The 21,665-nt window shown below is 48.1% G+C and overlaps 1 protein-coding gene across 16 annotated transcripts in view; it reads left to right on the top strand.

Annotated features, from left to right (window-relative positions):
- Positions 1 to 21,665, top strand: part of Rbm47 (RNA binding motif protein 47) — a 135,213-nt gene that overhangs the window by 59,983 nt on the left and 53,565 nt on the right. The window contains exon 1 of one of the 16 annotated variants that reach the window (XM_076546373.1): positions 13,699 to 13,766. The exons of 13 other annotated variants lie outside the window; for them this stretch is intronic. The gene's annotated coding sequence lies outside the window, so the exon portion shown is untranslated. Of the gene's footprint in view, positions 1 to 13,698; positions 13,767 to 14,499; positions 14,650 to 21,665 lie in introns of those variants that run through there. 2 more of the 16 variants (XM_042257469.2, XM_015993454.3) reach the window with 2 other exon arrangements.

Raw genomic sequence — 21,665 nt, 5'->3', positions numbered from 1 at the left:
GAGTTCAAGGCGGTCCTCAGTCTACCCACCTACCTATCTCTCTCTATATATATTTATACATGTGTATATATACTTACACACACACACACACACACACACACACACACACACACACACACACACACACATGAGAGAGAGAAAGGATAAAGAGGGACTCTAGCTTTGAACTGGCCATCCCGAGCTGGATAGTTTCGAAGTCGGGGATGAATTTGAAGGTTTGGTCACTTCTTAGGAATTGATGAAAATTGGTATCTTTTCAAGATGTTTCTAATCTCCACCACCTCCCTCTGGAAATTTTACCTTAGTCCGAGATCAGAGTTAATCAGTTTCCAAGCAGAAGAAAACCTGAAATTTTATTATGAACTTCTTTTTTCTTCTTTGACTATAACTTAAAAAAAAAATCCTGTGTTTGTGTGTGTGTGTGTGTGTGTGTGTGTGTGTGTGTGTGTGTGTGTGTTTCAGGGGAGTCAGAGTTCCTGATGGGAACTTCAAATTAAATAGTCAAACATCTTGAGTCCTGACCCTTTCTGACTAATTGTCCTTTAGACCCTGTTCCAAAGAAATCCATGGGTTAGGAGGTAGGTAATCTACTAGGTGAAATCAGAGGACAACTTTTGGGAGCTGTTCTCTCCTACTTTGGGTCCCAGGGATCGAACTCTGGTCCTCTGGTTTGGTGGCAAGCGCTCTTAACCACTGAACCACCCCGCCAGGTCAAACCGGACTTTCATGGTGGTGGTGGTGGTGGTGGTTAAGTGGCTGGTCACGTTCCCGAACTAGAGCTCAGCCAACGAAATGACAAAGTCCTCAGAAGCAGCTTTTCATACAGCCCCTCCAACTTTGTTGGAGAGCGAGTCCTCAGAAAACAAGCCCCTCTTTTCATTTCAAGAAGGCATCCACAGGTGAGGGCCTTTGAGTTGCGCAGTTCCTGTACGAGGGAAACTTGGTAAAGAGCAAATATCCCCAAAGGTCAGACGGAACTGAGCAGACCGTCTTTTGTCCAGTCGTGCACTAGCAGGGTCCTGTCACAAAGTGTCCCTGGGTTGCTCAAAACAATCCCAGAAGAGAGGCTCTATAGAAGCAAATTTTTGGCTTCTTCTACTTTTAACAGAATAGTTGTTTGCCTAACACACAGTAGTAGTATTTACTATATACAGGGTAGCGTTAGTACAAAGAAAGGGGGAGAAAAAAGACTCACAGTTCCACTTGAAACCTGCCCAGGGCCACCGTGGGAACGATTCTGGGGACTGCCTGAGGGGCGCACATATTATCCCAGCACAACAAGGTCTCTGCAGCAGAGGCCAAGAAAAACCACAAGCTAGAAGGAAATGCTGGGGTTGGGGATTTAGCTCAGTGGTAGAGCGTTTGCCTAGCAAGCGGAAGGCCCTGGGTTCGGTCCTCAGCTCCGGGAATGAAAAAGGAAATGCAAACATCAACAGCACCCCAAAGTGAATATTCAGAGCATTCATAGTGCATTTCTTTGAACGAGGATGCAGCTTCTCTAGTGAAGGGCCTGCGTGGCACTGATGGAGTCCTACGCTCCATCCCTAGCGGCTCGCAAAGCTTCAGGTGGTGGTCCATTGCCTGCAATCCCAGCACTTGGAGGAGGAAGCAAGAAAACCAGAAGAGTGTCATCCTTGCCTACATAAGGCCTTTGACGCTAGCCTGGGATAGAGACCGTATTTAAAAAAAAAAAATCGCTGGGCGGTGGTGGCGCACTCCTTTAATCCCAGTACTCGGGAGGCAGAGGCAGGTGGATCTCCGTGAGTTTGAGGCCAGCCTGGGCTACAGAGTGAATTCCAGGACAGGCTCCAAAGCTACACAGAGAAACCCTGTCTCGAAAAACCAAAAAAAAAAAAAAAAAAAAAAAAAGTTTCCTAGCTTCCATGATTCCTTTAGGCACCTCTTCTCTGACTTGCTTGTGGCAAGAGAGGTAACCCATGTTCAAAATGGAAATGATGGAAAGGTAGAGAGGAGAACCATGGCTTACCCAGTCATGGAGCAGACAAGCACTTGGGTGGTGGCCTACGAGGGAGGTCTGTCTTCTACAAGGAAGAAGTTTATCCCCTCTGCACCTACAAAACGTGTGGTGTCTCTTGGCAGAGTAGCAGGTCGGTGGTGGCTCCGTGCTTTGTAGAAACGCATTTAATTGTTTGGACAGTAGGAAAACCACTCCCCAGTTCTGAGGCTGAATTATTTGGTTAAGGTCAGCGTCAGCCCTTTAGGCACATTTCATGGGTGACATTCAAATGTCAGCAGTGGGTTTGGGAACATAGCTAAGGAATAAAGAACTTGCCTGGTAGGCAGCAGGCTCTGGGTTCAATCCCCACTACCACAAATGTCAGCACCAAAGCTCCCAAGAACTGAGTCGTCACGCCAGTCACTAGATGTACATCAGAGTCAAGGTTTCCTGCAAGGCTCCACAGTGGCCGAAAACAGGTTGCGCCCACATGTGTTTGTAGCCACCACACCAAGGACAGACAAACAGAACTCCTGACCTTCACTTCAGCCACACTCACTGGTGTCAATGCTGGAATTAGATGGAAAACAAAACAAAACAAAAAAGACGGCAACAGAACATCCACATGGATTTCATCCAGAATGACAAAACTTCTGTGCCCTAGAAACAGATGAGTTATTGTCGAAGCTGAGACCAAGGTCATCAGCACACAAGGCACAATGAAGCGAAGAGTAAGCTGCCAGCCTCAGGTGCCCGGAGTGAATGGCTGCTTCACCCAGACAGGCCCTTAGACCTAACCCTGTCAACACTTACTGAGTTGTGTTTTGTTTGTTTGTTTTTTCATTTCCACATGTGTAATCCGTAACCAAGTGATTGTCCAAGTCCTGAAGTGTTGGAGTTAGAAGGAACCTAGAGATGACGGGACTAACGGAAATCAATTCACAGAGAGCCGATTATGTGCCAGGCATGAGAGAATGTTCTTGCGTTTATCCCTTTCACTTGGCTAGAGTCTTTTTATCCTTATAATAATAATCTCACTAGGAAAGTTAGGAACCTGGGCATGAATACTGGCACGCACCTGCAATGCCAGGATTAGGGAGCTGGAGACAGGAAGAGGGAGTTAGGAACTCAAGGCCTGTCCGAGCTCTGTGCTCAGACCCTGCCTCACCAAAACAAAATAAACCACTTCCAGGTTTGCCGGCATGTATCTGTAATTCCAACATTCTGAGCCTAGAAGCAGGTGAATCAGGAGTTCATGGCCAGCCTTGGCTACATAGGATTTTAAGACAAGCCAGAGCTGCATGAGACCCTGTTTTAACCCCCATGACCCCTTCAAAAAATGTTTTTGAACCATGAATTCCAGGGGCGTACTCAAAGCATAGCACATGTCAAGGGCAGTTGGAGGCCAGGGAATGTACTTTTTAACCACTCACTCTTCAGAGGGCTGAGGGGCCATCCGAAAGGGCATGCTTTGGGCATTCCAGCCAGCCCACGGGTGTTCTCTAGCCCACGTCAGTGGGAATGACACACTGTGTTGCTTTCGACAGAGTCTAGACCTTGAAATACAAATCGGGTAGCTAGAGTTCCACAGGCCTTCGTGAAGAATCTTGAACTTCAGCTCTCGTTCATCCGGGTGCTGCCTAGAACCTTGAACCAGGGTGACAGAGGGTAGACTTGGATCAGATCTGGATTTTCCCTGTCCCTCTGCCCCATGGGCATCTATCTTCCTGGGCTTCGGGTTTCAAACACATGTCCAGCTCTACCCAAGCCTCTGAGTTAGTTGGTCCAACAGGAGCCTGGACATCAGTATTTTTATAAAACTCACCAATGGAGTACATCCCGTGTTGGGCAAACAGCAGTTTAGACTTTTGCTTTCTAGCCTGGAGAATTGCTCTTTTCTGTTTCTGTTTTTCCTTCATGATCTGTGGAGATGGGGGAGGCTGTAAAAACCTTTGACTCCTAGGAAAAAGCCATTACTTAGTATGGTGGAGTTCTGTCCAAAAATAGAGCTGCCGCTTATACGGCTTGGCCTTAGGTTCCGTGAACCACAACAAAGGGTCCTCTTTGCAAGAGGCTAGAGCAATGGCCTAGTGGTGAAGAGCATTGTCTGTTCTTCCAGAGGATGCAGGTTCAATTCCCACAGGGTGACTCACAACTGTCATCCCAGTTCTAGGGAACCCGATGACCTCTCCTAACCTTGGAAGGTACCAATGCACTTGACACACACAGACACACACAGGAAAAATGCTCAGACACGTAAAAATAAATAAATAAATCTTTCTTTAAAAACCACCCTTATCGCTCAGACCATAAAACTAGTTACTTTATATCTAAACTGAGGTTGCAAGGGGTGGTGTGCTACTGAAACAGCCTGTAGGTCATGTTCACCTGAAACAAACAAAGATTCGGGTGGGTGGCACACACTTGTCATAACAGCCTTCAGGAGGGAGACATGGGCAGGGAGACCAGGAGTTCCAGGCTACCTTAGTTCACACAGTGACTTTGAAGGTAGCCTGGGGTATATATGACAGTCTCAGAAAACAAACCACAAAAACTATAACTTCCTCCCTCCCAAAAAGTCCCATAAAGACATATACGAATCTGTGTTCTGCTGTAAGCTGGGTTTAGGGGAGAGATAACTCTTAGGTTCTGTCTTAGGACTTTATCTGTAAAGAGACACCATGACCATGGCAACTCTTATAAAGGAAACATTTCATTGGAGTGGCTGGCTTATAGTTTCAGAGGTTCAGTCCATTATCATCGTGGTGGGGAGCAATGGCAGCGTGCAGGTACTGGAGAAATAGCTGAGATCCTACATCCTGCAGGCACCAAGAAGTCAACTGAGTGTAACACTGGGCAGTATCCTGAGCATAGGAAACCTCAAAGCCCGACCTACAGTGACACACTTCCTTCAACAAGGCCACACCCACTCCAACAAAACCACACCTCCTAATAGTGCCACTCCCTGTGAGATTATGGGGGCCAATTACATTCAAACCACCACAGATTCCATTTTACCGTTGACTAAATATCAGGAGGAAAGGTTAAGACCTTTGTGTAGACCTGCTCGTTGATTCTAAAATCAAGAAACTAAGACTGAGGCCCGGCGGACTAGCCAAGCTTTGAACTTAGATCTCTTGATGCTGTGATCACCTCCGTAGCCCAAGTTATAGTTTTAGGCTCACATCACTGCAATAGCCATGAAAGAGGGAAAACTGAAAGACATCTAATGCGTCTAAATGTCCACATTCTAGTGGAGTTTGGACGGTTGTTGTCAGCCTTCAATGGCTGTGTATGGATGTATATTTAAAATTGGATTTGATGTATCGTTATTGTATGTTCACACACGGCTGTGCATTCCCGAGTGCATGCGTTGAGTGAAGTCCAAGGGAGGTTGCTTAGTGGCTCCTCTATCACCTTCCACCTTATTGCTTCGAGACAGAAACTGGAGCTCGGGTCTTTAGCTAGGCTCACAGTCAATTCCCAGTGGTCCTCCTGTCTCTGCCCCCACACAGCACTGGGGTTAACAAGTGTAACCCAGGTCCTCAGGGTTGTGTATCGAACACTCTGAACCACTGAGCCATCTTTCTAGCCTCCTGGTTTGTTCATTTGTTTGTTTTACTTAAGGGATTATTTTGTGTATATGTGCATGTGTGAGTGCGGGCACATGTGTGCCGCGGTGTGCATATGGAGGTCAGATTCTCTGCTGGTTTTTGTTGCACGAATCCTAATTGGTCTTCTAATAAAAATCCAGAGCCAGATATCGGGGTAAATGCTGAAAGATCAGAGGAAAGAAGCCACAGCCACTTCTCACCTCGCCAGCTCCTCAGTCAAAAGGGGAGATCCTGTGTCCATGAATCCTCAGGCTGAGTGCCTCCGAGTCCTGTCTCCACCCACCTTACATTCCTTTCTCTGCCCAGCCTTATCACTTCCTGTCTCAGCCTTCCTAGTGTTGGGATTAAAGGCGTGTGACTCCCGCGTACTGGGATTAAAGGTGTGTGCCACCCTGGGGCCTGGCTATTTCTCTTTTAAATAATCTCGTGTAGTCCAGGGTGGCCTTGAACTCACAGAGTCTGACTGCCTCCTGAGTGCTAGGATTAAAGGTGTGTGCCACCACTACCTGGCCTCTGTGGCTAACGCTGTGGCTGGCTCTGCCCTGTGATCGATCTTCAGAGAAGCTTTATTTATTTGTTAGTGCATATATACATTATCAGCACAGGTTTCCATCTCCCACCTTGTTTGAGACAGGGTCTCTGAGGTTGTGCGCAGCTAGCTGTCTCTGGAGCTTCCAGGGACTCTTCTGCCCCTCCCCCCTTACGACCGTGGGAGTTCTGGAGTTCTAGAGGGTGTTACTGTGCCCAGCTTTTCCTGGGTTCTGGGGATTTGAACTCAGGTCCTAACGTTTGCGCAGCAAGCTCTTCACCCGCCGGACTGTCTCCCCAGCCTGTTTTACGTTTTTTTGTTGAATTGGGAGACAAGGAAGAAAATGACATACGGTCAACCGTGTGACCTTGTGGCTCTTAGCACAGAGATCACTTGTGCTGTGAAGTGGGCATGCCTCGCTACCCTTGTTCTTATGGTCCGCCTTTGGAGACAGGGTCTCACGGTGAAGCTCAGGCTAGCTTGGAACCCATTATGTAGCCCAGGTTAGCCTCAAACTTGTGGCAGTCCTCTTGCCTCTGCTTCCTGAGTGCTGGGGTTACAGGAATGGACTAGCACGCTAAACTAGTACTGGCCGCAGGGGGCTGGGACCGGAGCAGGAGGCTGAGGCTCTGCGCTTGGCTTGAGAATTTGATGAGTCGCAGCCCCAAGAATCAATTCTGAAGGCATCTTGAGGGATGGAAGATGAGGAATAGCACCTGGTTCCACAAAGCCACCCAAGAGGGAGCTCGGCCTGTCCCGTTGTTCCTTGGTCCACGCTGGAGGATCTAGACCGAGAGAGAGCAGATAAGGGGGCCTCTCTGGGGAGGCCCGAGGGCGTGCTCAGCCAGGGTCTGCACTCGGGTTGCAGCCCGGCCAGCCTGGCCCAGATGGTCTCTCTTAGCGACTCGCACTTTTCTCTCCGGTACCCACGGGCCAGGTGTCCAGAGCCCTTGGGGGGGTCCCCAGACTCCCCTCCCCCACAAACCTGTTTTCTCCCGTGGTACCAAGTGTTCTCTTCTTCATTGAGGCTCCAGTCTGGGCCTGGCGGCTCCCCACGAGCTTCCTTCTCCCGTCCATGTCCCGCCCCGCCTGGCTTCTGTGTACACAACTGCTATTAGCATAACCCAGCTCGCTTTCCCTCTGCTAGAACCCCCACAGTTAGGGTAAACCGAAGAAGAAGAAAGAACAAAACAAAGATAGACATGAGAGAGGGAGAGAGAGATAGACAGAGAGAGACGGGGAGGGGGTGGGGGTGGGGGGGAGAAAGAATGAAAAAGGGTTAGGGACCAGAGAGGCAGCCCGGTGGTTAAGAGTCTGTTGCTCTTGCAGAGGACCCAGGTTCGGTTCCCAGCACCCACATGGTGGCCCACAACCACCTGTAACTAACTTCACATCCTCTTCTGACCTCCTCGGGCACCCAGAGGATGTCTATATACACGTGCAGGCAAAATGCTCACACACACACACACACACACACACACACACACACACACACACACGAGACAAACTTTAGAAGAGAGCTGACTTGCCTTTGTTAGAGAAAATCTTTTCCACGTGAGGGAGGGGGGTGCCTCTCCTTGTTTGCTGTGGTCTGCATTATATTCTAGTGGTTGGTCACTAAAGGCAGCCCCCCCACCTCCCTATGGCTGCTGGCAAATCCATTTTCCTGGGTTTTGCTGATCTTGTAACAGTGGCATGCATATCCTTGCCCTCTTACTGGATAATTAAAAAGCAAAGCAAGCCGGGCGGTAATGGTGCACGCCTTTAATCCCAGCACACAGGAGGCAGAGGCAGGAGGATCTCTGTGAGTTCGAGGCCAGCCTGGTTTACAGAGCAAGTTCCAGGAAAGGGGCAAAGCTACACAGAGAAACCCTGTTTCAAAAAAACAAAAAAACAAAAAAACAAAAAAGGCAAAGCAAACCAACAAAATACAAGCATCCCCACACATAACACACCTTTTTTTTTTTTTTTTTTTTTTTTTTTTTGCTATGGAGCCCAAACTCATTAAGTTATACCCAGAAGCTAGGGCCATGATGATGTAAAAGCAGGACTTTGGTTTATAACCATGCTGTGTTTGCTTTGGTTGGCCCATACCAACCAGTTTGGAAGAATTCCCAAGGTACTCCCAATGCTGATTCTAGGCTCAGCTTAGGTTCCCAGTGGCTTCCCATCCATAGTAGGGGTGGTATCATTGCACAGCTCTCCGTCATGGGACTCCCAGCCCAGAACAAGGACAGTCATCGTGCATAGGGTGGCGTGGGTAGGAAAGTCCACCCTGAGTCTAAATGCTTGTGGCAGCTTTGGGTAGCTAGTTACACACACACACACACACACACACACACACACACACACACACACACACACACACCGCTCTCTTGGTTTCCTTGTTGCTGTGAGACAGACAGCAGGTGAGCAACAGAGGTTGGTTCACTGAAATTTGAGATGCAAATAAGTCGGAAAAATCAACCATTTTGGGGAATCTGCATTATTCAAAAGACAGTGGAAGGAAGCCCAGTGGCTACCCACTGAGATTTTGGAGTCTGAGTGGGCAGCTCCGGGCCTTCTTTTCCCAGTCAGTGGCTTCACTTGGTTTCTCTGGGGTTTAGTTTTCTCATTTGGAGGAGAAATCAGTGTTGTAAGTGGAGTTGGCTCAGGAGTGTTTGCAGGAGATGGCCTTTGTCTAGAATTTACTGCTAGGCATGATGGATTGTTCTAATCCCAGCACTCCAGAGGCTGAAGCAGGGAGATCACCAGGAGTTCCAGGCCAGCCTGGGCTACAGAGTGAGGCTGTACCCTCAAAAAACCAAACAGCAAAACCTAACCCAACCCAAAGCAAAATAAATAATGAGTAAATAAAAAGGGAGTATACCAAATGGTCAGTCCTGAAACCCCTATACATGTTGTATTTATATATTTAGGAATATATAGTAACAATAGTGAAAGAAAAAGATGCCAAGAATTTGAAAATGAGCAGAGTTTGGGGGTGGGTGGCAAGTGTTGTATGGGAAGTTTGGGTGGAGGAAAGGGAAGGGAGAAATGATGTAATTAGAAATCTCAAAAAATAAAAATATTATTTAAAAAGACTAATAAAAGAAAAACTTAGCATCTTTGTAATCCTAGCACTTGGAAGGCAGAGGCAGGAGGATCAGTAGTTCAGGGTCATCCTTGGCTAAGTAGCAAATTCTAGACCATCCTGGACTATAAAAAGCCCTGTCTCAAAAAGAAAATGGTACTAGTGTTTTAGCACATATTTGAGAAACATACTTTAAGAGAACATTTCTCGCCGGGCGTTGGTGGCACACGCCTTTAATCCCAGCACTCGGGAGGCAGAGCCAGGCGGATCGCTGTGAGTTCGAGGCCAGCCTGGGCTACCAAGTGAGCTCCAGGAAAGGCGCAAAGCTACACAGAGAAACCCTGTCTCAGAAAAAAACAAAAACAAAAAAAAAAAAAAAAGAGAACATTTCTCAAAGTTTTATCTTAAAAGTGTATAAAACGTAGTGGGATGATGCCCAGTTCCATAGGAAGCTCACATAAGCAGACAATTTTTTAGTATAAATGTGTCCCAAACAGTGCACAGAATGCATTATACTAAAATAAAATTTTTATTTGCTAGATCTGTTAACTCTGTGTTCTTGATGGGAACCAAACACGTTTTTGTTTTTGTTTGCTTTTGAGATGGTATCTTGCTGTATTCCCCAGACTTTTCAGGAGCCTGTGAAGATTTTTGTTTTCTCCATATTGGGAATCAATACTAGGCAGGGACTCAGCCACTGGGCCATAGCCCAAATCCTCATTCAACATCTTTTTTCCCTCTGAAAAGACTCAGTTTTACTTATGTTTCTGTGTTTATCTGGGGGCTGGGCAAGTATGTGCCCAAGAGTGTGGGTGCCTGTAGAGGCTGGAAGAGGGCATCAGATTTCTTGAAGCTGGAGTTACAGTCTTGGGAACCAAACTCTGGTCATCTGGAAGAGCAGTGTGTACTCTTAAGCACTGAACCATTTTCTCCAGCCTCTTCTTTTAACTTTAAGAAGAAAAAAAAAAATTGAATCAGTCTCACTGAGTTGCCTGCTTTGAAGTTCCTGTAGCCCAGGCTGGCTCTGAGTAGTTGGGATTGTAGATCTAACTTAGGTGCCTCTGTTGTGAGGGGTGTGTGTGTGTGTGTGTGTGTGTGTGTGTGTGTGTGTGTGTGTGTGTGTTCCTGGGAACTGAACCAGAAATTTGAGCATGCTAGACAAGTGCTCTACCATTGCCCTACATCCGCAGCCCGATAAGGGGTAGTTTCCTAAAGCTTAGTTGCGTTACGGAGTCTCTAGAACACATCAGTGACATCCTTCATGCTTTGTTCCACTGACGATGTTCTTGGCCTAGCGTGAACTCTCATTGGATGATGCTCAGCCATCACGGTCATTTGGAAAATATTGGTTCGCTTATTTGTAAAACACCGGCATATGTTTTATTATACAATACACACTGAAATTTGTTACTGTCAGAACTGATCTTCCCAACGCAGCCTGTAATTATTGGCGAGCTGTCAACCCCATGTTAGCAACGCAAATTTCCCCCAATTTTAACCCGACTCTGACAGCTAGAATTAGAAACAGCTGCGGTCTCTGAAGTGCCAGGCTCCCTTCCTTCATTTGCTAGAAAGCGTCTGCCAAAAGCCCAAGGCTGAAGAGAGAGCTGTAGTTGACTCTTTCTCATACAAATGGCTTCCGGGGAGGAAAGGGGCAAGTCTGTGGCGCATCTCAGTCACACAGGTGATCCCCCTGAGACAGCCATCTTGACCTAGTACCTAAAAGAAGCGCTTTTCTGGGTGAGCTTCCTGGGGTTCCTGGAACCTCCCTTTGAGAATTGTGGGTCTAGTGACTAAAGAACCAGATGGTGTAGATTCATCGTGTCCCACTGCAGCTTTGTGTTTCTTAGATAATTTGGGGAGATGGGGAAAGCCACTGAGGCCTTCTTTAGGGTGTAGGTTGAGGCCAGGGTGGGTGATAGGCAGTTTCCAAGGCCATATGCACCAACCACACTACCTGAGACCCTTTTCTGAGATTTGAGGAGTTGGAATGAGAGGGACTTCAGCCTTCTAGATTACATCTCTACCTCTCGTTTCTTCTGTCCTCTCATGTTCCAGAACTCAAAACTCCTTTCAAAAATCTGAAACCATGCTACAGGCTAAATATACACAAGGTTCACAGATGTCCAGGGCAGAGCTGGGCCACCAACGTGCACAGGTGTTTTGGAAGTGAGCATCAGTCTCTCCAGATAGAATATTCTGCCCTTTCAGAACTCTGTAGTTGAAATGTCCAGGGAGAGTTCTTCAGAGGCAGAGGAACGAGGGCCTCTGAATCGTCAAGGCCAGCCTGGTCTACATATCGAGGCCGTGTCTCAAAAGTACGAAACAGAACAAACCCAAGGGGCCCCCGGCATACTGATGTCCCCAGGACCACAGGGCAAAACCTTGACCTGGAATGGGGATTTAGAATGAGGAGGTGGGAAGTATGAGGCTAGCTAGGGATACAAAGTGGGACCCTACCTCAACAAATGAAAGCAAGAAGCCAACCAAGCAAGAAAACATGTCCTGTGTGGAAGACATTGACCTCTCTCAGGGACACAAATCAATCCGTGACCAGCATGAGACAGCATATTTAAACCAGAGCAGGCCAAGTGCTAGGCAGGTCTCTCCACGGCCAGCCTACAGGGTTTAAATATCAAATTTGTAAACACAGGGAAAAAAGAAAAAGAAAAAAAAAAAAAAGAGGAGGGGGAATCTATACTATTTCGTTGGATTTCGTGGTCAAATGCTCAGTCCGAGACTGGTCCTTCTCAGCTCTGTGATCAGCACAGCCGTGTGTCCCTAGGCTGTCTCCTGTAAGTCTGAACCAAGAAAGATCTCACACAATCCAGTGCCTGGAGTCTTAGACAGCTAATAAACGATGCTGGGTCCCAGCATGCGAGATGCTGTGGCGGAAGGGGGTGGGGGTGAGTGCTACACAGTGATATTATATCTTTTTTAAATGGCATGTTAATGATTGTTTATTTGTTGATTGATTAATTGTATGTGCACGCATGCATTTGTGTGTGCGCGCACGTGTGTGTGTGTGTGTGTGTGTGTGTGTGTGTGTGCATGTGCCACAGAGCACACGTGGAGATGAGAGAACTCGGGCGTCTGCTTTCTTTTCACTGTTTGAGTCCTGGGGACTACACTCCGTCCTCTTGGGCTTGGTGGCCAGCGCCTTTCCCTCCTGAGCCATCTCTCCAGCATAAGACTATGTCTTTAAAAAAAAATTAATCTTTAGAGGCTGGAAAAATGTCCCCAGAGAAGCTGGATTTGATTCCCAGCACCCACATGACTGACTGCTCACAGCCATCTGTAATCCAGTTCCCGGGATCTGATGCGCCCCCTCTGGCCGTCTCAGGTACTGCACACATGGTGAACTTAACACCCATCAGGAAAACACCTGTAAAAATGAAGCTTGGTTTTCGGTTTTGTTTCTTTAAGACAGAGTTGTACTGTTCAGCTCAGTCTGATCTCCCTCCTGCTTCTCAAGAGTTGAGTGCTGGGTTTGCAGACATAAACCACTATACCTAGCTTTGGAGGTTTGTCTTTTTGTTTGTTTGTTTGTTTTCGAGACAGGGTTTCTCTGTGTAACAGCCCTGGCTGTCCTGGAACTCTCTCTGTAGACCAGGCTGGCCTCGAACTCACAGAGATCCACCTGGCTCTGCCTCCCCAGTGCTGGGATTAAAGAAAAACCAGGAAACTGAGGCTGAGAGCCCAGGGTGAGACTAGAGAGATGGAAAGACCCATCAGGAGGGAAAACAAAAACAAATACCACAGCAAGAGGCTGTGGCAGAAAGATCGTAAGTTCAAGGCCTGCCTGAGCTGGAGAATTTGTGTTCTTCAGCACAGCACAGCGTGCTTAGGCTGTCGAGGTAGGAAAGGGGGGCGGGGTGGTGGGGCGGGGGTGGGGGGATGGGGGTGGGAGTGTCTGTACAGGACTGGTTAGCTAATTGTGTTAGAGGGCAGTGTGCACTGAACTGTTGTGTAAGCTAGAGGAGAAGACCGCCCTGGGCTGGCCGGCCCTGCTGCCCCGCCCCTGAGCAGGCAGATAAAGGGTCATTTGTGAAACCCACCCAGAACAGATTAGTCATTCCAACCCCAGAGAAGGGAAACTTACTGCCGAACTGAAGCCTCTGTAACCGGAAGAAATGGAAAATAAGACGGGGTTCACACACACATAGGGGGTGAGGGGACCCTTGTCACGGCCCTTCAAACCCTGCGCCGAAGATCCCAGTTGGAGAACTGTCAGTTCTTTGAGATATCTCCCTTGGCTCTGGATGGGTGTTTTTGTTTGTTTGATATACATCAAGAAGCAGGCTCAGAGAGGTGGAGATAGTTGCCCAAGGTCACACAGCTAGAGTATAGAAAAGCCAGGCTCCCAGTCCTGCGTTCAGTTTTCCACACGTCTACTTGTACGAAGTACAGAATTCTGAATGCTCTTGGGGACGGGCGCAGGGGTGGGGATTAAAAAAAAAAAAGGTTTTATTCGCCTAACCTGTCTGCCAAAGCAAACATGCTTCTCTAGACGCATTTGCTCTCCTTTTAGGCTGGTAGGTAGCGCGAAATTACCATCTCCGCTCACTGTCCAACCCAGAGCGCCAAGAGCAGGTACGTGCTTGTCGCCCACATGGGCTCGGGACGGAGGTTCTCCGGCCCAGGTGGCCCCGGGAGCTCTCCTCTCAGTCAGTCCCTTCTCTATTTGGTTAACCCGGGTTCTAGGAAGCACCTGACCCGCCGTGGGTGCCGATCGCCCGGTGCCGGTTTCTGCTGTCCTTCGGTTCTAATGGTTAACCAGAATGGAATGCCAAACTTCTGGTTCGGGGCACAGTTGCTGTTTAACTGTGACTGACGTTTGGGCTGTGGGAAATGGGGGAGTGAGCTTGTTAGTGCGGAGGATGCCTTTTCCAGGGGGGCTTCTCCCCAGTCAATAGGAATAGTGCCCCATAAACAGACGCACGCCTGCTGCTGTGTCTGCAGGTGTGCCGGGGAACTCTACCCTTGAGCTCTCCTGTATTAACTCTTCACGCAGACACCTTTTCGGTTTGACAAGCCGAGACTTGCTTGGGGATTAGAACGAGGTGATCGTCATACCTAACCTTCAAAACAAAACAGAAAAACCTCTAAGGCCCCCGGTGTCCCGTTCTATTTCTAGAAGCTTTGCCTGCTAAATCCCCCCACCCCCACCCGGACACACACACACACACACACACACACACACACACACTTCAGATTTGGGTTTATTTCCCCTTCTTAAGGGGAAGTGTGGAAATCTGCTGGTTCATTGACATTATTGTGCATCGCGAGATAGCTTTGCTACCATTATATTGGGTTCCCTCAATGGTGTTTGCTCTCAGGGTGGGACCAAAGGCTGCTTAGTGTCTCGTAAAACATTTACCAAAAGCACTGAGCCATGGTTTTGAAGGGCATTCCGTTGCCAGAGCGTGGGAGGCGAGGGCGAGCTGGGGACGAGAGAGCGCCAGGTGTTTGGCAGGTACCGGTTTCATACTTTGATATTTATTAATATTTCAAACTACGGATGGCGTTGGCCTCGGGCCCCCTTCCCTTGCAGGGGTGGGGACAGAGAGTGGGGAAATATGTGGGGTGGGCAGGCGGGAAGACTTTCTTGGTAAATTCTCGTTTGCTGGTGGCTGCCTGTCCCCGCAGACTCGGTAACCTTCTGCTGTTTTCAGTTTTACTAGAGGGGCCGAGCTTGTCATGGGGGAGAGGGTTGAGAGTTCCTGGGGGCCTGAGCCTTTGCGGGGACTTGAGCGCCGGGAGCCAGGTCCGGGGACTCTGGGAGGCCAAGTGTCACCTTGTGCCTTGTACGTGGTGACTCATTCTATCGAAAGCTTTGCTAAATGGCGGCTCTGATTTCTTGAAAATTTTCTCCCTCCCTCCACCCCCGTCCCTCTTGTGTTAAGTTTGGACAAGATAAGTACAAATTAAAGGTCAGTGGAGGCAGGCTTTATCTTCGGATCTAGACTTTTAGGCACAGCGATTTCAAAGTCTCTTTATATTGTTGGCAATGGACTTGGGAGATTCCTTGGGAACACTGTAAAGACTTCTTTTGGGGGTGGGGTGAGGGGGAGGGGGGTAGAAAATTTGAGCTCATGTGATCAAGAGGGAACCTGAACTGTATACTTTTGATCAACTGTCCAATTGTCGCTGTGATTATGCCAGACACGGATACTCACAGTTGTGGCTGAAATCCAAACAGGAAATAGGAAATCCTGAAAAAGTACAGCTCCAAAAAAAGTGGGTGTCAACTCTTGGGGGATGGTGTCACGGTACAGTAAATGAGGTGCAGCAAGCATATGGAGGTCTTTGGCCTTTTTCCGTGGTCGTAGATGTAAGTGTGAGGTGCGTGGTAATGGCTGAGGATTCCATCGGTTCTGCCAGAAGGGGATCCCGAGTCAGTCAGTGTTTGCCAGTGAGGCCGGCAGAATGAAACCGCGGACTCGGTGAAGAGTTTCTGGTCACTGTACAAGAGCTGGGAGGGGTGACGGTTTCAAGTTTAGAGGAGGACCCCCCCCCCCCCCCCCCCCCGTTAAAGTTTCCAGGTCAGCCTTGTGTGTTTCGGCAGAGAGGACTCCATCTAACTGTGGAGGTCAGAAGACACAGTCCCGGGGAGAGATGGCGTACGGACCTCTCTGTGGAATAGGAAATGGAGCTCAATAGCCAGGCATTGAACTACCTTGACCACCGAGAAGTTACGTAACTTTCAAAAAGTGGATTAACCTTTTCGTAGACCCTGAGGATTTCAAAACTAGCTGGGCGTGGTGGCGAATGCCTTTGAGACCAGCAGGGGCAGAGTTCGAGACCAGCCTGGTGTCCAGAGCAAGTTCCAGGACAGCCAGGGATACACGGAGAAACCCTGTTTCGAGGGTGAATTTTTTTTTTTTTTCAAAACGGGTATGAAAACTGATCTGTCCCATAGGTGCACCTAGTTTTCCAACACATGCAGCTAGGCCATCTGAGGAACCCCCACAAATCCAAAAGGGAGACTTTGGCCAGCAGAGGGGTCTGTGCGCTCACGCCAGACTCTCTGAAGGAGGTAATATTAGTCAAATCTGAAATGTGATCGGGGAACAGAGGCCCTGGGAAAGGGCCTAAACACCAGCCACTTCAAGAGACTCCTAGATCTTCTTTTGCAAACTTGATCTCACCGGGGAAGTTCCTTCCTTTCAATTTTTCTAGGTAAATCCCAAGGCGTGCGGCAGTAAGATCACCAGAGGTCAGTCTATGCCCACAGGGGGTCCCTACAGTTTCATCGCTTTGTTGAATGACATATTGCTGCTATTAAATGGGGTAATAATGCTTCTATGTCAAGTTGGCTATGAGTAGCTGGTAGTACTCGGGGTTTTTTTTTTTTTTTTCTTTTTTCTTTTGTTATGTTCTTTTGAGGCGGTCTCACTAGCTGAGTCTCAGTAACTGAGACTGACCTTGAACTCCTGTGTCAGCCTCTGGATTGCTAGAATTGTAGGTGTGTGCCACCATGCTATAGAGTTTACATCTTTTTTCCTTTTTGAAGTGCAATCTCACTGTGTATAATCACAACTGGCCTGGGGTTTACTATGTAGCTTAGGCTCGCCTGGAACTCAGGAGACCCACCTGCCTCTGCCTTCTAAATGATGGTATTAAAGGTGTAGGACACCACACCCAGACATTTGTTTGTTTTGAGAGACAGGGCACCACACCAGAGCTCCAGCTGGCCTAGAAATTATGGTGTTGCCCAGGCTCCCTTCCAACTCCATCAATCCTCCTGGCTTAGCCTCCAAGTCCTGGGATAACAGGAACGAGTAACCAACCACTTTTTGATTGTGTTTAGTCCCACCCTGTGAGATCGAACCCATACCACCCACTGCTGAAGTGGATAAGAACCTGAACTTAGATGGGTCATGGGCATCAGGGGAAAACCTGCTATTATTCTGCTAAAGCAAAATGGCAATGACTCCTAATGACTTGTTGCTGTGCCATAAATCAGTGCCTCACTCAGCCCTCATCACTTAATCGAGTTAGCTTTCAATAACATTTCTGGTTTTCAGTGAGTAATACAATCTTACCAGACCCACCCATCCACTCACCCACCCACCTATCCACCCACCCATCCACCCATCCATCCATCCATCCATCCATCCATCCATCCATCCATCCATCCATTCACCTATCCACCCATCCATCTATCCACCCACCCACCCACCCACCCACCCATCCATCCACCCATCCATCCATCCATCCATCCATCCACCCATCCATCCATCCATCCATCCATCCATCCATCCATCCATCCACCCATCCACCCATCCGTCCTTTAACTGTTTATTAATGACTCATTCCGGGATGTGTTCTCTTCTCTCAGTCCTTTTTTTGTTTTGTTTTGAGTCAGGGTCTTAACTGCATACACAGATTGGCTTTGAGTTAGTGGCGATCTTCCTCAACCCCCCAAGTTCTGAGACTCCAGGTGTTTGTTCGTCCCTTGCCTGGTTTCATTCTCGGTTCTTTAAGTATGACGACTCCTTTGAGTTTCTCATGCCACCCCTGCATTAACCATCATCTACCACCACAGCTTTGGCTGTTGCTGAACCTCATACAAATGGAGTCTTGCGGTCTACAACCTGTGTCTGGCTTCACTCACTTGGCGCTTATATCTGCGATAGTTACCCAGGTAGCTCTAATTCACCCTCTCATTTGCTACCTAATGCTGCTTTGTAGAAAGAGACTCCAATTTTAAATTCTTTCAGGAGCTGAAGATATGAGTGTGTGAGCTAAAGACCCATCCCTGTGTGCCAGCTCTTCAGAGTTAGGTGACCTCAGAAAGGGTGGGATGAAAATGTTATCACCTGGAAGGGCAGAAGGAGAAGCCTGTTTCGGGGAGTGTGTTTGTTAAGTGCTCTGCCCAGGGCCATTTATTTAACCGAAGTCGTCACCTCAGGAGCAACTGCCGCTGTTTTATATGAGGCGCCCAGCCCGAGAAGCTGCTGGAGTTCCGCAGTGGAGCTTAATTCAGTGTGGAGATTGTTCCCTGCCACACTCGAGAGCCACCCTGCCACCACTGTGTCCTAAGACTCCCCCAGCCCCCCTCAGCGCCCGTGCGCCGGATCTAGAGCTTCTTCCAGGCTCGGCAAGCACTCGGCCTCAGGTAGCCCAGCCTAGCTCAACCTTTACCTAGTAGGACGAATACACGGGTCCTCTGTTAGAAAGGCCTGACCTTTTGTAATTCGTTTGTTTTAAAGATAAGACTTTCTGGGTTCTAACTTGTTTGTTTTGCTTATGGATTTTTCTTACTGCATTCATTTATTCATGTGTGTGTTGGGGGGAAGTGCATGCCCCAGCACACGTGTGGAGGACAGAGGGCAGGTTGGGTTGGCTCCCTCCTCCCTCCACATGCATCCAGGGACTCGATCTCAGGTCATCAGGCTTGACCGCAAGTACCTTTGGGTGCTGAGCTGTCTGTCTCACCAGCCCCTGCTTAGGGCTTTTTCGTACACACTCTATATATTCTAAACCCCATATTCAGCCACTTTAAGGTTTTTTTTTCCCCTAAGATCAAGTTTTGGTATGCATGGATAAAGAATAACCGTCAAGAAAGTTAAGTGAATTAAGTCCAGGTTGCTGATAAGTTTCCCGAGTGTCAAAGATCCCATGTTTTGAAGTGGGACCAGAGGAAATGCTCACGGTGCCAGCTCACAAAGGTTCTGCTTGCTGGGCTCAGTCTCAAGGGTACATCTTAGTGAGTAGAGTTCAGAGAAGTGTGCATTCTAGGAAAGAAGTTACCAGATTCTTGTCCGGGGGAGGCAGGGAGGGGTTTTCTTAGAATACCAAACGGCCTGAGCCTTCACGTGAGCCTGTCCCTAGGTGCAGATGATAGGGCTATGTTTTAAACATTGCATTAGTCTGGCCCACGTGATGGGCTGATCTTTTCAGTGAGGGCAGGTAGGCTTCGTGGGTGGAATCGATGAAACTACCCTGATAGTGCCTCTGTTGAATATTTCAAGTCCCTTCTAGAAAGGGCAAAGGTGCCCACAATCTCTGCAACAAGGACTTTGTTTCTTTTCACTGTTTATTGGTAGAGAGCCTTTCATGGGGCACTACTTACTTAAAAGAAAAAATCATCGTCTTACCTTGAATAAATCTTCTTTAACTTTATGAACAATGTCAGGAACAACATCTTATAGTTGTACAGGGTTGTTTTGTTTTGTTTTGTCTTTTAAATCACTCCCTCGGCCTGGAGAGATGGCTCTGTGGTCTTTTAAAGGACCCAAGTGTAGTGTGGGTCTCAGCACTCTCTCTCATCCACAGCCTGGAACTCCAACTCCAGGGGATCCAGCGCCCCCGTCTGGCCTCCACGGGCAACTTCCCTCTTGCGCACATACCCACGCACAGATGCACATGGAAACCCAGTTTTAAAATAAAACACCTCTTTTTAAAAATCACTCTCTCAAATAATTTCCATGGTTACCTTTTGTTTTAGTCTTGCAAAATTAAATATGTCCATCTTTAGCTTGAGAAAGTGAAAATAGAGAAGCCCAGATCATACTTCTGACTAGGAAAAGAGCTGACATGCAGACTTTCCTCCTCCTCAGAGCCCAGTGCTTCTCAGTGGTCCTTCACTGCCACCACACAGTGTGTGGTGAACTGTGTCAGCATTACCACGGGTCTCCAGTGGCCTTCCAGATCGCACAACGCTCTGTGTGCTTCCCGTGTATGACACACTGCACCCAGTGCTTTATGGGTTTCAGCCACAATTCCCGTGCAACTTTGCTAGCTAGGGATCATCCACCCCTTCTCGTCGTAGGGGAAACTGAGGCACTGAGCAGTCAGGTGATTTGCACAAAGCCGTGTGGTTGGTTCTCTGCTTTCCCCAACAAGTGCGCTCATGGTCACCATGTCACCTGTCACAGGTCTGAAAATAGTGTCCTTCCATTCTCTTCCTTATAACCAAGGTCAACGCAGGAGGCCTGAGAGACTTCTCTTTTCTCTTTCGTCTTAACTGATCCACACCACACCCGCTGATGAAGGGATGTCTTCTTTGTAACTAGACATAGATGTGGTGCTTTGTTAGATTCAGTTTTAAAATTAACCTTTAACTTGCAGGACTGTAAGAAAACCAGGGTCAGTAGCTATGAGACCAGAAGGCCTGCTCATCCATAGGATTGGTGACCTCTTTGGGGGTGAGGGAGGGGATCCTGGAAAAGACAGCTCTGTGCACAGGAAATGGGTCTGATGATCCCCAAGAGTATGTGTGTGGAGTGTGTGTGTGTGTGTGTGTGTGTGTGTGTGTGTGTGTGTGTATGTGTGTGTGTGTTTTACACATAGAGGCCAGAGGTCGTGGTGGAGATGGCATGGCAGGGGGCAGGTATGGTGGCAAAAGCAGGAAGCTGCCTGTTCACATTTCATCCTCACACAGGAAGCAGAGAGAGGGAACAGGAAGTGGGGGCCAGGCTATAAAAACAACTCGAATCCAGGCTGGAGAGATGGCTCGGGAATTAAGAGCACTTACTGTTCTAGCAGAGGGCTTTGCACCATACAGCAGCTCACAAGTGTCTACAACTGTAGTTCCAGGAAACCCAACACCCTCTCCTGGCCTCTACAGACACCAGGCACCCTCATAGAACACATACATATTTGGGCAAAACAAATCTGGGGGGCGGGGCACGACAACCCTCAAAGCCCACCCTCAGGGACATACTTCCTCTTCAAAGTTTCACAACCTTTTTGAGATAGGGTCACTAACCAGGAACTACAGTGTTCAGATACACGAACCTATAGGTGACATTTCTAATTCAAACCACCACGCAGGGTTTCTCACCGAGACCTGCATCTTGCTGAAAATGCGAGGCTGGTGGGCCTGTGAGCCCCAGGAATGAATCCTCCTGTCTCCTCTTCTCCTGCACTAGGATTCCACATATACTCTACCGTTGCCTATATACTCTACACTTGCCCTCATGCATGGTCAGTAGCATTTTACATGCCTTGTTTTGTTTTGTTAAGATTTATTTTTATTTTAAATATATGAGTGTTTTGCCTGCATGAATGTCTGCATACCGTGTGTATGCTTGGTACTGGAGGAGGCTAGAAGAGGTCATCAGATTCTCTGAAATTGGAGTTTCAGACAGTTATGATATACAATATGGGTGCTCGAAACAGAACTCTTTGTAAGAGTCCTTTGTAAGAGCAGCACCCAATGCTTTCAATTGCTACGTCGTCTCTCCAGACCCCTTGTTTTTATATTTTGAGACAAGTTCTTCCTATGTAGCTCTGGTTGGCCTGATACCTGCTACATAATTGAGGCTGGCCTTGAACTTGTGGTAATCCTCTTTCAGCTTCCTGAAAGCTGGGATCACAGGTGTACACCATCATACCCTGTTTGGGATAATAGCAGAAATGAAATCAAGAGGTCTCCGAGCGATAAAAGATGCAGTTGGTGGCCAGAATGGTCTCCAAGCTGTCAGGTGGCCAGCAAGGTACCTTGGATGTCGGTGGGCTCTAAAAGCCATCGTCCCAAGG

The sequence above is a fragment of the Peromyscus maniculatus genome, chromosome 10 (genome assembly GCF_049852395.1).
Source record: "Peromyscus maniculatus bairdii isolate BWxNUB_F1_BW_parent chromosome 10, HU_Pman_BW_mat_3.1, whole genome shotgun sequence".
NCBI classification, from domain to species: domain Eukaryota; kingdom Metazoa; phylum Chordata; class Mammalia; order Rodentia; family Cricetidae; genus Peromyscus; species Peromyscus maniculatus.
The sequence above is the reverse complement of the archived record's forward strand: the minus strand, read 5'-3'. Positions and strand labels throughout refer to the sequence as shown.